Consider the following 6260-nt stretch of genomic DNA (forward strand, 5'->3'; position numbering starts at 1 on the left):
TATTAAGCTCGTTGTTGTTGTTTAGTCGGTTGTGTCCATCTCTTTGCGATCTCATGGACTGTAGCCCGCCAAGCTCCTTTGTCCATGAAATTTCCCAGGCAAGAATACTGGAGTGAGTTGCCATTTCCTTCTCCAGGGGATTTTCCTGACCCAGGAATCAAATCTGCCATCTCCTACGTTAGCAAATGGACTCTTTACCACTGATAGGTTGAGATATTTATTTATCATCTGTGTCTTCCACCACAAGATAAACTCACTGAGGGTTGATACTTGTCTCTCCTGTTCCCTGCTGATTCTCCAGCACCTAGTACAATGCCAGGCATTAGGTAGATGTGCAGTAAATATTTGAGGGCAGAATAAACTCATTTGAGATGCTTGACTATGATGGGAATGTAAGCTAGGATAATAACTGAAGGCAGACGTGGAATCTGGGTTTGTTTATTTTTGCTTTTGTTTTATTTTAAGATGGAAGTGAGTAGGGCATGGATCGAGCAACAGGAATCCATTCCACCTTGACTGTGAAGTTCTTGGGGGTAGAAATCATTTGTGTTGTTCATTATCATGTCCCTTAGTGCCTAGTAAAGTGTCTAGTGCATAGTAAGCATTTAAATTGTTGTGAGGGACATCCCCAGTGGTCTGATAGCTAAGACTCCACACTCCCAATGCAAGGGGCCTGTGTTTGACCCCTGGTGCTAGTGATAAAGAACCTCCCTGCCAATGCAGAAGACACAAGACAAGCGGGTTGGATCCCTGGATCGGGAAGATCCCCTGGGGGAGCGCGCCGCAACCCACTCCAGTATTCTTGCCTGGGGGATCCTGTGGATAGAGGAGCCTGGCAGGCTACAGTCCACAGGGTCGCAAAGAGTCAGACATGACTGAATCGACTTAGCACAGCACAGCTCAGGGAACTAAATCCCACATGCTGCAACTAAGAGTTTGAATGCAGCAATTAAAAAAAAAAAAGATCCTGCAGGCCACAATGAAGATCTTGCATGCCACAGCTGAGCTCTGATGCAGCCAAATAAAGCTCTGATGCAGTCAAATAAATAAATATTACAAATAAACTTGTAAAATAAATAAATGATCATAATACCAATGCCAAATTAAAATTTTATTGTGCTTTTACTGCATCGTGTATCAAGCACTGTACTATTTGACATGTACTAACTCGTTTCAACCTCACATGTGTTCTTAGTTGCTCAGTTGTGTCCAACTCTTTGCAACCCTCTGGACCCACCAAGCTCCCCTGTCCACGGGATTTTTCAGGCAAAAATACTGGAGTGGGATGCCATTTCCTCCTTCAGGGGATCTTCCTGACCCAGGGATCGAACCCACCTCTCCTATGTCTCCTGCATCACAGGCAGATTCTTTACCTACTGAGCCCAGGGAAGCCCATTTAAACTTCACAACAACCCTATGATAGAAGTTACTATTTTTACTCTATTTTAATCCCATTGTACTGAGACATAGGAAAGCTGAGTAATTAATCCAAGATCACACAGCTGGTAAATGGTAAAGTTGGGACTCCACCCAGGTAGGCTGGCACCAGATTCATGCCCTGAAGTGTGGTGGACCAATCAGAAGCCTCGTACAAAAGTCCAGGCAGCAGGTTCTGGTTTAGAAGGGAAAAAGTGTGAAACAAATCCGCATGGTGCTGGGCTCCTGTCTGGATGACTGAGTGGGTGAAGGTGACAGGCACCAAAGAGAAACACACGAGCAGGTAAGTGCACTGTGGCCACTCTGCTTGTGTGACCCATGGGGAACACCCAGGAGGAGAACTCGGGGAGATGTCTGGGCTGGAACAGAGATTTGGGGACTCTCAGCTGAAGCTCCAGGGTACATGGGGTGTCTCAAAGAGCTAGCGCAGAGCAAGGAGGAAGAGAACTTAACCTAGATCCCTGTGAACTATACCCAGAGAAAACTCTGGGGGTGGAGGAGGAAAATTGAATAAGAATAGAGCACGCGGGGCCGAGGTCAGAGAGGGTCGGGAACCAGACCAGGGGCTCGAAGAGGAAGACACGTGCAAACACAGAGGCCTTGACGTGAATGAAGGAAGCAGAGGCAAGGGTCATACCCCCAGGGATCCAGAAGCGTCTGTGGAGAAGGCAGACACAGGTTTGTAGAAGGGGCACGTCAATGAGAGAGGGTACCACAGGCAACACCAGTGGCTGCACGTCCTTAGGAATCTGCTTGCTGATGGAGAGGAGTCAGGGAGGCAGAAAGGTGAGCCCAGCAGTAGTAACTAGCCTCAGTCCAAAGGGAGGGAGGCAGAGGGGGAAACTTCACCCTCTCCACTTCCCCTGTCCCCCCACCCCAGAACAGAGTGAGCAGGAGAGATTATCTGGGGGAGGTCTCAGCTCCAATGATACTTTCTCAATCCCTGAGCCCACATTAGGTCAGCCCCCTTCTTCTCCTAGGGCTGGTAGTCCAATAACTAGACAGACATGGCTTGGTGCCAATGGTTAGATTGCATGTGGGCCATATGTTGGAATGGGGTTTCAGAGCCCTCTGCTGGGCCAGACACTGAGCACCTAACTGCAGAGTGACAGAGGTGTTGGGAGCCCTAGAGGAGAGGGTGGTTGTCATAGAGATGCTCTGGACAGCCATTGTGTGGGGGTGCTGAGTCGCTTCAGTTGTGTCTGACTCTTTGCAGCCCTATGGACTGTAGCCAGGCTCTTCTGTCTGTGGGATTCTCCAGGCAACAGTACTGGAATGGGTTCCCATGCCGTCCTGCAGGAGATCTTCCCGACCCAGGGATCAAACCCGCGTCTCCTGCATTGTCAGGCGGTTCCTTACCACTAGCGCCACCTGGGAAGCCCCTGGGCAGCCATTGGTAGTTATTAATCATGTGATAACTTATATCTGTCTCTGGGACATAAAGGCAAAAACCGAACTGTTTGCTCCTCATCCTCTCCTAACAAAGCAGTGTTTGGCACGTAATAAGTGTTTGGTAAATATTAGTGAGTGACAAGCAATGGGGAGGGAGCTGGGGGCTCCCGAAGGCCTCTACCTTCTCTGTGGAGGAGGCAGGACTCTGTCTCCAGGAAAACAGCAATTACAACAGGCACAGTCCTGGTCCAGGGTCTGCGAGGATTGGCTGGAGCACCTGGGAGCACTCAGCCCTCTCGCTGCAGGCCCTTGCCCCCTCTATGGGTCTGTGGACGCTGAGACCCAAAGAGGGACAGAACACCCCTTGGGGCCACACAGTGAGGCAAGAGGTGAGCTGGGATAAGAAAGAATTTCCTGTGGTTTTCTCATCTGTAAAATGGGATGATAACAAAGCTACTCACTCCATAGACTTGTTGTAAGAATTAGATGAAGTGAGATGCATAGCACCGTGCCTATTGTTTAGAAGGAGTAGTTGGTAATGTTAGCATTTGGGCTCAGCCTCTGTCTCCATGTACTTTCTCTCTAGGTGATTCATCTCCCATGCCTTTACCTCTTATAAGCCAACCATTCCCCGATTCTTTTTCTGTTGGGCTGCACCTGGTATTAGTGGCGGCATGCTGGATCTTTTAGTTCTAGCATGGCGGATCTAGTTCCCTAACTAGTAATCAAACCCTGACCCCCTGTATTGGGAGCTTGGAGTCTTAGCCACTGGACCACCAGGGAAGTCCCGGTTCCCTAATTTTTAATATCTAATGCAGACCTTTTTTCTGAGCCCAGACCTATGTATCCAACTGCACAGTCTTTCTCCTTACAGTTGAGTTGGTCCACTTGTGTGCCAACACCTAGAATACCTGGAACCTAGCCTACCCTGGAACTCCCCCAGGCTCTCTTCGCCAAGGTCCGCACTGCCCAGGCCTCCTACCCAGATGTCAAGCATTCCCCATCACTGCTTTTCTACTCGGTATTCCCTCCTGAGAACAAACTGAGCCTCCTTGCCTCTCCACCTCCCTGACTCCTGCTCCTCCCAGGCCCTTCCTGTCCTCCCTTTGCCCTCCTCCCCTGCTCCCCTGGGACCCATCAGTGCTCACTCCCTACCTCCCCAGCTGCCGCCACAGCTGGTCACTGATGGAATGTGCAGCTGCTGGGAGCCACATGTGCGGAACAGGCGGTGCACAGCCACCCCTGGGGCCGGCAGGGTGGGGGCTGGGGCCATCTGTCTATGTCTGTTTGTCTGCCTACAACACACACACACACACACACTCTCCTAGCTCCCTGTCCAGGGGAGTGATGGACAGTACTGCTTTGGTTCTCTTCCCAATCCCTGGGCTGCAGAATTCATAGGGGTCTTTTTCCATCTATAGCAGGCTAAGCTTGGGACCCCTGAGAGCAACTAGCCTAGCCCACTGTCTTGATGCCCACACACTGCCACACCTGTGTGCAGGCAGCGCAAAGCTCCACATAGGCCACCCGGGGCCAGGTGATCAGGGCTCTCCTAGATTTCTCAAGCCCTGGGGGTTGGCCTGTAACAGAGGAACCCGGAGGCCCCGGATGCATCCCAGAGCCCCTTAGGCAGCGTCCAGACGTTCTGCTGCTGGGGCGGCGCCAGCAGCATCTGTCCGGGTTCCCACGCTCTGGCCTTTCTGGAATCTCCACAGATTTCTCTTCCATGTGTACATGACATCAGCGGGACAAGGACATGGGGAGTGGGGGAATGGGAGGGGCTGAGGACACCCTGCTCCCTGAAGTCAGATGGCCATGAGGGGTAAGGGAGAGCCTGGTCCCTGGTACTGCCCACCCAACAAGGAGAGGACCACTTGGCCTCTGCCTCCCAAGCCTGATCTGGTCTTGACACTGCCCAGAGCATTCCTGTCAAAGCTCCTCACCGTCTCTGGGGAGGTCTCAGTTTTCTCATCTGTAAAATGGAGCTAAGCCGTCTAAGGGCAATATAAGGGCTGTAAAATCCCTAGCCTTACTGCAGGTCCATTATGGGCACAGCTCATTCTTTCAGCGCTTCCCTGACCCCCACCCCAGCCCTGCCATTTCTGTCTTAGGACACATAAATAACATAGGTTCATGCCTCTGAGTCTTTGTATTCTGTCCATTTTGAAAGGCTTTCCCTCTTCTATCTGGGCAATTCTATTCCTCCTTCAGATGTAACTGCGTTAGTCGGTCAGTTGTGTCCGACTCTGTGAAATCCCATAGATTATAGCCCACCAGGCTCCTCTGTCCACGGAATTCTCCAGGCAAGAATACTGGAGTGGATTCCCATTTCCTACTCTAGGGGATCTGTCCCGACTCGGGGATAGAACCTGGGTCTCCTGCATTCCAGGTAGATTCTTTACCATCTGAGCCACTAGGGAAGTCCTCTGCCTCCAAAGCCCAGCACGAAAGTTCTTCTCTTAGAGGCCTGTCCATCCTCCTTTGGGTGCTGGTGCTGCCTCCTTGTACCTCCATGGTCCCCCTACGGCAGCCTGACCTCCTCGTATCACTACTGTCTGCTCACCTTCCCTGACCGTGGCTTCTCAGGGAGCTATCCTTCCCGGGGTCGATGGCCACCCCCAGGAGTCCAGGCACAGCACTCAGCAACCTGTGGGATCTGGCCACAGTCAGGCATGGTTCTAGGCCTGGCCTCCCTTGATGCCGTCAGGCAGAGCTTCCAACCTGTACTGTCTGGTCTGGTCTTAACAGCAGAAGTGAGTGTGTGCGCACGCTCACAGTCATGTCTGGCTCTTTGTGACCCCACAGGCTGTGGCCTACCAGGCTCTTCTGTCCACGGGATTTTCCAGGCAAGAATACCAGAGTGGGTTGCCATGCCCTTCTTCAGGGGATCTTTTCAATCCAGGGATCGAACCCACATCTCTGGCATCTCCTGCATTGGCAGGTGGATTCTTTACCACTTGGGCCACCTGGGAAGTCCTAACAAGCAGAAGGATTAGCTTAGTCATCACGAGCTGCCAAGGCATTTCTTAAACCCAGACTCCCTTATATCCCCCTTCCCCTACCCAGGCCAGTCAAGCCAAAGTCACGTTGTACAGATGGGGAAAACTGAAGCCCAGAGAAGGGAACTCAGCAATAGGGACAGGATTAAAGCTCAGGGCTCCTTGCTGTGCAGCAGAAACTAACACAACATTGTAAAGCAACTGTCTGTGTGTGCTTTGTCGCTGCAGTCACGTCCCACTCTTTGCAACCCCATGGACTGTAGCCTGCAAGGCTCTTTTGTTCATGGGATTCTTCAGGCAAAAGTACTGGAGTGGATTGCCATGCCCTCCTCTAGGGAATCTTCCTGACGCGGAGATCAACGCGTGTCTCTTAGGTCTTCTGCACTGGCAGGCAGGGTTCTTTACCACTAGTGCCACCTGGGAAGCTCAAAG

This window comes from Ovis canadensis, chromosome 1 (genome assembly GCF_042477335.2).
Source record: "Ovis canadensis isolate MfBH-ARS-UI-01 breed Bighorn chromosome 1, ARS-UI_OviCan_v2, whole genome shotgun sequence".
Classification (NCBI taxonomy): domain Eukaryota; kingdom Metazoa; phylum Chordata; class Mammalia; order Artiodactyla; family Bovidae; genus Ovis; species Ovis canadensis.